Genomic DNA, 11,633 nt, shown 5'->3' with positions numbered 1-11,633 from the left:
CACAACATTTTCTTTTGGTAGTTGTGGAATTTTAGGCCCATCTTATTGAGTTCCACTTCTCAGCGAAATAACGTTAGCATGGCCTTTAGGGTAAGGTTGAGGTTGTCCAGAGAACAATCCTCCTAGTGTAGCCTGAGCAGATTATTGTTGTGTTAGTTTAAATATTTGGGTTTCTAGCATCTTGTTGTGGGTTACCACAGAGTCAACCTTGTTTCCTAATTGTGTAATCAGTTCATTAATATGGATGTTTTGGTTCATGAATTCTTTATTCTGCTGAGTTTGAGTTGTGATAAAATCTTCCATGATTTTCTCAAGGTGTGACTTCTGAGGGGTAGTTTGTATTGGTTATGTTGGTCTTTGGGCTTGAAAACCTGCTGTTCTTTGAGGTGTAGAGTTTTGGGGAAAAACAGAGTTATTATTCTTATAAGAGAAGTTTGGGCGATTCCTCCATCCAGAGTTATAAGTGTTTGAATAGGGGTTTCCTTGGGCATAGTTAACCTGGTCTGGGTTTGTTTCAGCTAGTAGATTGCATTCGGTAGTCACATGTCCTGGTGTTCCACAGATTTCACATTCAGGTTGTACTGCAGCTACGATAGTTGTAGGGTTTATGACTAACCTTTCGACCTTCTGGGCTAGGGCGTCCATTTTGGCGTTCGTATGGTCTAGGCTGCTAACCTTGTATATACCTCCTTTAGTCTCTTTATTCTCTACTTGTGTACGCTCTGTACCCTATTGGTAATGGTTTTGAGCCATGTCCTCAATGAGTGCGCATGCCTCGGGGTATGGTTTGTTCATTAGCGCACCACCGGCGGCAGCGCCGATAGTCATTTTTGTGTTGTAGAGAAGTCCATTGTAGAAGGTGTGGATGATTAACCATTGTTCTAATTCATGATGTGGACAAGCTCTTAATAACTCTTGGTACCTTTCCCAGGCTTCGATAAGGGACTCACCATCTTGTTGAATGAATCTAGTAATTTGGTTACGTAGGATGTCGGTCTTACGTGGTGGAAAGTATCTAGCAAGGAATGCTTTCTTCAAGTCATTCCAAGTAGTGATGGATTTTGCTGGAAGGGAATCTAGCCATGATCACGCTCTATCTCTAAGGGAGAAATGGAATAAACGTAAAAGTATCGCCTTAGGAGCAACGTTATTGCAACAAAGCAAGCTTTAATTCGAAGTTGTTAGCTGTAATGGCTGGATTGACAATACTTGAATGAGGCTCTTCATTAGAAGGTAAGCCAAAATCTTTGAGTGGCCTACGATTTTGATCTTCTGCCATTGCTCTTTTGATTCGTTGGAGCAAAATTCGAGCTCTTACGTATCTTTCTGGTTCATCTATTGGATCTTTTAAAGTTTCAGTATTGTGAGTTCTTCGCATTGACCGGCAAGGGTTGCCTTAATCTAGACAGTGTAACAACAGGTAACAAAATTTGAAGGTATTGGTTCCCAGCAACGGCGCCAAAAACTTGATTGCAACTTTATGAGCCTATCAGATTACCTAACTACAACTATACAGTCTATCGCGTAGTTTTAAAAGATATCGATCCCACAGAGACATAACTATCAATCTATCGTTTCTAGTTTCTACAATGTTTATCTAAGGCGAATGAATTAAGCAAAAGAGATATGAAATAAATAACTTTAATAAATTCAGACAAATAATAATGGAATATGGCTCTCATCAAACAACAACACTCTTGATTGTTTCAAAATATGATTATTGTACGGGGCAATATTTTATACTTTGAAAAGAATTTAATTGAACAGGAATTATCGCTTTCGCGTATTCAGAACTGAATTTGACTCTCTAATTTATACCGTCCACTGTCACATGTGATCAGCGCTTATTGCGTTAAAGTAGTAAATCCTATTTTAAGAAATTAGACTTTTTACTCAGTTGAAAAGTATTTTTGATTGGAAATTTTAACTTAAAAGGGTTTCAGGCTTTCGCTCAGGTGACCAGATCTTAAACCTATAAACGCGTCTGCAAATAGTTTTAAAAGCTCTTTCTAGAAATATTAGATTTTTCTAATTAATTAACAAAGTGCTTTCGTGGTGTTCGTTAATAAAAAATAAACCAATTTTATTCTTTAGTGTATGATGGCTTTCAATCTTCCCCAATGTTTTCACGGCTCTACTTTCGTAGAGACCGATTATATTGAGTTCAGAAAAATTGTATTTAAACCAAAACAACCCACAATTGATATCCTAAAGAAACAACAGTTAGAGTACCACCAAATGACAGTCCTCACATCCCAACATCAATAAATTAGTTGGACATGTTTATGATAAACATAAAAATATAGATTTTAAACTTAGAAGTAAACGTTTCGGAAAGGTAATTGAATTGAAAAGAGCGGTTTAGAAATTGGTTTTGAAAACAAAATAACGACAAGAAGATGCAATTAACAAAGTAAAGTAATACGATGCGAGAAATAAGACTTGAAAATAAAATAATAAGTGAGAGATGTGGAAAGTAAAGTGCGAGTAAATAAACAAAGCGATATAATAACAATGCGTCATATATTAAAAACCTGCTCCAAACGGAGGCTTGAGCCTGGTACAGAATAAATTGTTGAAAACTTGTAAATAAATATTAATGACAACAAGATTAAACTTCGATAAAATAAAATGCTCCAAACTTCGTACAAACTCAATGCTCTGGTGCTATAACCCATCGATGTGACGAGTTATAACTTTAATCGGTAATTATAGTGCTTAAGATTGTGCTAAGCTTGGATGCCTCAAAAAGTAAAATAAAACTACTATTTATAATGTTTCAAAACCCTAAAATGCCATGAGGAAGTTTCTGGATTCGTGTGAGGAAAAATAGGAGAAAATGGAGGGAGTGGGAAGACCTAGCAAAGCCCATTGCAACTGTAGCGAAATACAAAGGATGGCGAATGCAACCCCCTGCATGTCAAACCCCATCTTCACAAAGTGGGTGTGACCGAGTCTTTTGACTGTTGAGGCATGGGACACGTCATTCTCCTGGTGGCTACCTCCAAGGCGAATGCCATGCAGGTCGCCTTGAGTGTAATTTCCCATCTTTTCTTCGTTTTGAATCTAAATCGCTTCCTTTCTTCGCATATGGTTTATGTATGGTTAAATACCTGACATAAAGACAAAGTATCCACATAACACTTGAAATAGAGGTAAACCGATAATAAAACATGTACAAAATGAGTCAAAATAATGGTATAATTTGGTGTTATCACATTTATGAAAGTTAGACAATAGTAGTTACCTCCATTCGACCTTACTTCAAATGGTACACACACATCAATGTGAGAAACTCCATATTTTCCTTTGACCTTAATGGTAAGTCATGCTTGAATGCTTTCCTAGCCTAATTTTCTTTGAAACATTCCTCACACACCTGACTTGGTTCTTTCACCTGAGGTAAGCGATACACCATCTTCTTCTGGTTGAGCATATCTAAACTTCTCAAGTTTAGATATCCATACTTGTGTTGCCATAACTAGTTCTTGTCTTCTTCTATAGTCGAAGTAAAAAACTTGTGATCTAGTGGGTTGATCTCTACTTTGAAGGTCATGTTATCTTCCAATGGTGCCTTCAAAACCAGTCTTCCATCACCATGATACACCTTCATCTAATTCTTTTCTAACTTCATGTTGTACTCTTTTGCAAGTAATTGACCTACACTTATCAAGTTATTTATCATTGAAGGTACACACAACACATAAGTGATGTTGGCTTTTCGACCATCCTTTCTAACAACAAAGATATCTCCTTTTCCACCTGATGTGATATGCCTATCATCTGCAAACTTTACCACTTTCTCAAATGATCCATCAAGCTTGGTGAACCAAATTTTATTACCAGTCATGTGGTTACTGCATCCTGAATATAGGTACCACATGTTAGTTTGCTCAGTGTTTGACTGAGTGTTGGAAATGAGAAACACACTATCATAATCACTATCTTCAGCATGTGCATACTGCATTTCATCGTTATCTTTCGCTCGTGTTTCCTTCTTTCTTTGACAGTCTCGAGCATAGTAGCGAAATCCTTGACTATTGTGACACTACACCTCTTCCATGCCAACTTTCTTCCCAAAATACTTGTTACACATGCCTTTCTTGATCGAGTCAGAGTGATTCTTTGAGTTCTTATTTGACTTCTTATCATTAGCAAGATTCTTTCCCTGTTTCCCCTTCTCTTTCCAAGATTTATTGATGAATCTTGCTTGTAGTTCCTGTTCAGCCGCCTTCTCCGTTTCTGAGTTCCTTTGTTTCAGCCTCATCTCATGAGCCTCTAATGAAGCTTGAAGTTCTTATAACTTCATCTCAACTAGGTTCTTGGACTCTTTAATTGACACTACAATGTAAATACAGTTCACAGTCAAGAGATCTCAACACTTTCTCAATCTTCTATAAATCGTTTATTGATTCACCACACGCCTTTATCTGGTTCGTTAATAACACCACATGTGAAAGGTATTTCGAGACTGATTCATCTTCCTTCATCTGAGTCATATCGAATTATTTTCTCAACATCTGCAACTTCACCCTTTTTAGTTTTTTATCTCTTTCATACAAGTTCTTCAACTTGTCCTACACTCCTTTTGTCTTTTCTTCTTCAATGATCTTTTCGAACATGTTAGAATCCACACACTAGTGAATCAAGAACAAACCTTTTCCATCTTTCTTTCTTAGTTCCTTGTGCACAACTTGTTGAACATCATCTGCATTCGCTTCCAATGCTGGTACTCTATCATTAACGATTTTAGCCATATATTGAAATATGAAGAAGAACTTCATATGCGCAACCCACCGTTTATAGTTCTCGCCTTTAAAAACTGGTAGATTCTTTGGAAATTGCGTTGATGTTATTGTTTCGTTTGCCATTATATTCTCTCTGAATTGCAACCTAGGCTCCTTGATACCAATTTGTTGGAACAAAATGGTTTCAAGAAAGATAAGAGAAGAAGAAGAGAGAAAAGAGATTGAAACTATAAATTGAATTGTAAAAGAGAAAATATTATTGAGTGAAGTTGTTTTGATTTACATCATATTATTCCTTTATATAGGGAACTAAAACCCATACCCAAAACTATAAAAATCAACCCAAACTCAACATACAAAATACAAAGTATAAAATTACAAGTTACATTTCGACATAACAATTATATGTTGAATTCGACTAAGTCAAATACAAATGACTTAGACACCTTGACTAACTACTTTGACATAGTCGAATGCCAACTTTCGACAAAATTCGCAACTTCTAACCGTTAATATATATATATATATATATATATATATATATATATATATATATATATATATATTCTGTTGAATAAATTTTATAAATAAATTTTCTCTTATGATAAAAAAGGATGAAGTATATTAAAAATATATTTATAAAAATAAATATGTTCTTGTTCCAACATTTATTTGCTAAATCAATAATATCTATAACTTCACTTTCTATGTTAGTGTTTAAATCTACATTTATTTAAGATTCAATTATTCTTTTAAATGTGACTCTCCCATATTAAAAATAATTATCGTTTGAGATTTTTGTATATAGATTTAAAAATATTACACTTTTATTAAATTAATAATATGTTAAAAATATTTACATAGGAAATATATATATATATATATATATATATATATATATATATATATATATATATATAATATATATATATATATTTGAAAAATTACAATTTTTCAAAACAAGTTTTGAGGATGCACGCCGAACCTAATTCTTTAGTGGTAAATGTTTTGAAGACTATGTATTATCTAAACAATGATATTCTTAACTTTAAAATAGGTAGTAACCCCAATTATCTATGGAGAAATATCCATTGTAATATTTGGATTATCGCTTAAGGAAGTTGTTGGAATATAGGGAATGGTAATAAGATTAATATTTGGGAGGACAACTGGATTGCTGATATGTGTAGGTTTAAAATCCCAACACAGAAGCCTTTGGAAACAAGGAATCTTGGAGTAAGGGACCTCATAGACAAGGATAATGGTTGTTGGAACTTTAATATCATTAATCGCAATTTCAATCCTATTGACAAAGAGAAAATTACTACAATCCAGATGACCACTATAGTGTTAGAACTAGATACCATTGGGTAAAACAATGGGAGAACAATAAGGGGGAGGAAAGCTCTATTAAAAATCCTGAGAAAGTTCTCTTGAAGAAGGTTTAGAGCAGTAAAGTTACTCTGGGACAAAAAAGTCTGCTATGGAGAATTCTTAATGATTGCAACCATGGCAAAGAAAACCTTAATACTAAAAGAATAAACATTGACCCTTTTATGTCCTAGATATAACTCAAGATTTGAGTTCACCATTGTCTTAAAGACTATGTATTTTCTAAACATGTATGCTTGAGCTCACCTTTAAACATCAACATTGACAATAGTCAGATCAGTCATACCAGAGACTGAATTATAGCCAATATTAATCTCTTGGATCATAATAACCTATTTATTTTCATAAACATATTGGATAGTAAATGGTATGCTAGGAATAAAGCTCAATTTGACAAAGTTTTTGTACATGTTTTATATATTATTAATAATGCCATGCAAAACTTCATAAACTTCCAACTTCTGGAAAGGGATGAAATCAATTGCAACTACATGAATGAAAAAAGGTTAGGAATCAAGAGAATAATAAGAACTTTTTATCCTTAAATAAGGATATGTAAAGGGTTTACCAGGGAACTGATAAGCTGAAAGACAACCAAACTGATAGGAACAATAAAGGAGCTTGGAACAATCAAGTCACACAAAGAAGTAACACCAAGCAGATTCCTAGAATGAGTCGGAAGAATAACAGGAGGGATAAAGACAAAGTACCTGATAACCATAATAATGAGGGTGGTTTGGAGAGGAGATTGGATAACTTCAAAGGTATGACTTATAGACACAGCAACGACATGCATATGGAAAAAGGAATCAATAGTAACTGTCTCAAAGGGTTGATGCACAAGAATAGTCAAAGCGGCAACATGCATCTGGAAAAAGGGATCAATAGTAAATGTATAAATAACCATATGATGAACAACAATAAAACAAATAACAATAAGCAAGGTTGCACTTATCTTAATCAAAAAACACGATGATTTGTACCAGTGATGCTAGATTGAAGTTTAGATCAGAAAACCTTACAGGGTTTCTCTATAAGAAGAGTCAAAGCGGCGACAAGCATATGGAAAAAGGAAGCAATAGTAAAAGTATCAACAACCATATGATGAATATCAATATAACAAATAACAATCAACAAGGATCTACTCAACTAAATCAAAATAGTGCTATGATGTGTGCCACTGATGCTAGCTTGAAGACTAAAGGTATTTAGTGCTTAGGAGTTGTTTTTAGTAACATGCAAGGCTAGATTATTGAGAAAATACAGTGGATTAATGAATGAGAGAAAGATCCTTTAATAGCCAAAAATATGGCTATGAAACTCCCGATTGAGAGAGATGTGGTTTCTGGTTACACGAACATGGTTTTTGAATCAGATAACACTGAGTTAGTCTGAATGATGAATAAAGGGGATGATGCATTACCCAGAGATCATGTTGGAATGTTGTGTAATAAGATGAGGATGAAGGTGAACGGTTTTATAGGTTGTAAAGAGAGAGCAAAATGAGAAGCTCACATTATGGCTGAGGTTTCAGCTGATACAAGTTTGGGTAGGATTCACATTGGGCCTAAGGCCCAAATTGAAACTCATGATGTAAGACCTTATATTTTAATCAATAATAGTTGTATTTTGGATTTAAAAAATGACAGTTATTTAAAAATAAATGTTATTTACTAAAACGAAAATCATTTTTAAACGAAGGAGTAATATCTTTGTCATTTCAAATACTCCAACAACCAACTTTGGCCATTTCCCACACTTTAGAAACAATCTTTCTTAAGTACCTAGTTTACTTTATAGATACTTCTTCCACATACAACTAGGGTTTGTTTCACTTTATTTAAAAAATAAATTTTTGATTCATATCTAGCTTTTAAATATCTAGATACCAAAGAGTTAGGTTAATCAAAGGTCTTCGGTTGAGGGGTTTATCTCACATCTTCAAGGCAATATCAAATATTTTTATTATTTGTTATGAATCGATCATATTGGCTTCGGCCTAACATTATTAAGGAGTTACGATCATTCTAGAATCTTCTCAATACACGAGAACTATTCTACTAATGATCATATAAGGTCTAAACTTCAGGTACATCCAACGACTCTCCGCGATCCATGTTTGACGAATTGCAAGTTGGTTATTACCTTTCTACGATATATAGATAAATCGTCAATTCAGGTACTCAGTTTTAAACTTAGTTTCAATTCACTCTACTCTCTCACATACTGACTTGAGCATTGAAGTGCTAACCTTTCAAGTCACCCCCTCTCTGTCGCACCGAAAGCTCAAATCCATCATTACCTCTGATCCTAACTCCGTTTTTGGTTCTAGAATAGAACAATGGTGTTGTCTTTGGGGATAGACTTTTAACTCCTGTGTTTCTTATGATCACATGTTCACTAATCGATTCGTCACTCAGAAACCTTCTCAGATCATCGAATCAGGTCTATTCAAAATCAAACATGAAAATTTGTCTCCTTCAATCTAATCAATCATCATTTCAACTCTAATTCCCTAAATCTATAGATATCTGATTCATACACTTCCAAGTAATGGTTGGATATAAAACTACTTGTTTCGTAGTTGTTCGAGAAGTTTTCGCCACTGTTGTGGCCGAAGCAGGGATCAATCAACCACCTTAATCTCCTTCATAAAATGTTGCAAATCCATAAATGGAGGTTCAACTGCATCCATATCTGGTCCAAACTCCTAAAATAGATTAATTCACTACGCCAAATAAGGGAAAAGAGAGCGCTTATTTTGGCCTATAATAGCGCTTTTAAGCGCCCTCTAAAGTGGCGCTGGCATAGGTAAAGACATCGCTTTGTTTTCCTGGAGAAAGCGCTGTCTAAAGTGGCCCTTTAAGGGCCACATTATAGTGCGCTTTCAGAAAAAGCGCCCTCTGGAGTGGTCCATAAAGGGACACCTTAGAGGGCGCTTTCTGGAAAAAGCGCCCTCTAAAGTTGTCAATGTAAAGTGTTTAGAGGGCGCTTTCTGGACAAAGCGCCCTCTAAAGTTGTCAATGTAAAGTGTTTAGAGGGCGCTTCCTACAGAAAGCGCCCTCTAAAGTGTTAGTTATTTTAAAAAAAATTGTTTGAAAAACAGTGGATATTTAATTGGTAACCTGTTCGCATGCTTCAAAAGTGTAAAATTCATATTGATTTCATCCTTTAATCCAATGTTATACACCATTAATCCATTGATATATACAACATGAATCCATTTATATACAACATTAATCCTCCATATATACAACATTAATATATGATTCTTTGATCAACAATATACAACAACATATTCATGATTTAGTAAAAGTACAACAACAATATACAACATATATACAACAACAACATACAACAACAACATTCCATACATATATGTACAACAATATACAACCTAGCTATATGATTCTTTGATCAACAATGAATTGACACAATTCATCCTTCATTTCATCCAAATGAGCTCTTGAGTAAGATTTGTATTCCTCAAAGTACTACAATTAAGAGAATAAAACATATTCATGATTTAGTAACAAATTAGATGAAATATCCGATAATATTAAAATAACCCCTAAGTTATTATTCCATACCATTTTTGGGATGTCTATACGATTCAACGCAATGATATCTCTCATAAATCTCAATACAAAAAATCCGCAATCGACCGAATTGTTTTGCTGAGGACACTACACAGAAAAACAAACAATATATATATATAGTTAATTTCTTACAAACACTATTATAAGCAAAAAAAAACAAACACTATTATAAGCAAAAATAAGATACTTAATATATACCTGAACTCTGACCCAGGTAATGTCCTTCCTATTACGGTAATTCTTTTTCGATCTAAATTTTAGTATTGCCCTAACAAAATAAAAACGTATATTGAGATCAATCTGACAGACATAATTAAATATACAAATACACACGAATATTTAGGGGAATTTCACTTACGCGTCAACCGTCTTCTTCATACTCGAATATTTACTCCAATCACCCGATAACGAATCGAGATAATACACCATTAGTCTCGAAAGATCCATAGCAACCAACACCCAGTGACCACTATAAAATAAAACAAAAATTTAGATGCATGAAAATTTTCTACGTAAAAGATATACATAGATTAGAATGAAATTATTAGAAAGAAAATCTAACCCGTTGCCAGAATTAAACGGTAAAAAATACAAACTGGGTGTAGTATTATCGCCGGCCGCCATGAATCTATCGACTAGTTCATTCCTTACGGATGTTGGATTTTTCGTTATAAACGTTGTGTTGATACGGGAAGCAGCATTAAAATTGAATCGGTTACACAATTCAGTTCTTCGCATCAATGTTACATACATATACCTTAAATAGAAACATAATAAACATTAGACTACTCATTGAAATGTGTAAATAAATTGTTCAACTAAGTAAATAATAGATTGATCGGAGTACCATATGTAGGTATGAATGACAGCGATGCCCAATTCTTCGTGTTCAAAAAGTTGTTGCATGTCCTCCTTTGCAATTATTTCGGAATGAGCAATTCCGAAAACACCTTCATCAAAATCTACACTACGGATGGCGCCGTGCATAATATCGGACTCTTCCACCATTTTCTCAAGACGCATCATAATTTGAGATTTTGTCCCGGACGTCGTTGGAATATCGTTACCAGCTTTTTTCAACTTTCGACCGGGAACCTAAAAATTCATATAAATTAAATCATGACTTTTTGTGATGCAACAGAATCGGTGCGTATATAATTCAATGGGTATATATATTTGTACCTCTTTTTGAGATGCAACCGACTCGATGCGTCTTGAAATCCCTTTACCAGCTTTATGTGTGGGTCTTGTAGGAGTCTAACATTACCATGTAATAAGGATTGATTAAATATCATAATTGTAGCTGAATTGAAATGTGAATACTAAATATTCATAATCATTTAGAACATATATACCTCGGCATCTGGGAAAATTAGATCTGACGGCCATCCAACAAAGGATCCGACTGCATCTCGCATCAACGTTGTCTCTGAAACAACGTCAGGTAATGGTAGAAGCGCGTCGGTATCTAATACAAGGTCAACCGAAACTTTCATATATCCCACCGGGAGGGGATTATGGTGAAGTAATTCACCCGAAGTGTTGTGCACTTTTCCCTTGCCAACTATGCGATAAGTTGGTGACGATAGATACAGCTGACAAGGTGTAATGCCCTAAACCAATAATAAATGTTATTGTTAACGTGTATATGTGTCAAGTAAAAAAGTGCTATTTTAATTTCATAATAACATATATAATTACCTCGGGAAATTTCGGTTGACAATTGATACTAGCTCGGTCACTAGTATCTTTTGCCTCGGAACCGCACCTTTCCTCTCTATACCTTGCATTCTCCTTTTGCAGTTCGAGTACTTGTGCCCTTAACTCCGCCAAGGTCTCCATCACCTCTTTGTTGGTAGGATTTTTTGTTTTTGGTTTTTTATAAAATGACGAC

At 34.5% G+C, this 11,633-nt stretch overlaps 1 non-coding gene across 1 annotated transcript; it reads left to right on the top strand.

Annotated features, from left to right (window-relative positions):
* The first annotated feature begins 883 nt into the window (after positions 1-883).
* Positions 884-990, top strand: LOC127098894 (small nucleolar RNA R71). Its single transcript, XR_007793578.1, has one exon. It is a non-coding gene; the product is annotated as a small nucleolar RNA R71 (small nucleolar RNA).
* The last annotated feature ends 10,643 nt before the right edge of the window (positions 991-11,633 follow it).

This window comes from Lathyrus oleraceus, chromosome 6 (genome assembly GCF_024323335.1).
Source record: "Lathyrus oleraceus cultivar Zhongwan6 chromosome 6, CAAS_Psat_ZW6_1.0, whole genome shotgun sequence".
Classification (NCBI taxonomy): domain Eukaryota; kingdom Viridiplantae; phylum Streptophyta; class Magnoliopsida; order Fabales; family Fabaceae; genus Lathyrus; species Lathyrus oleraceus.
The sequence above is the reverse complement of the archived record's forward strand: the minus strand, read 5'-3'. Positions and strand labels throughout refer to the sequence as shown.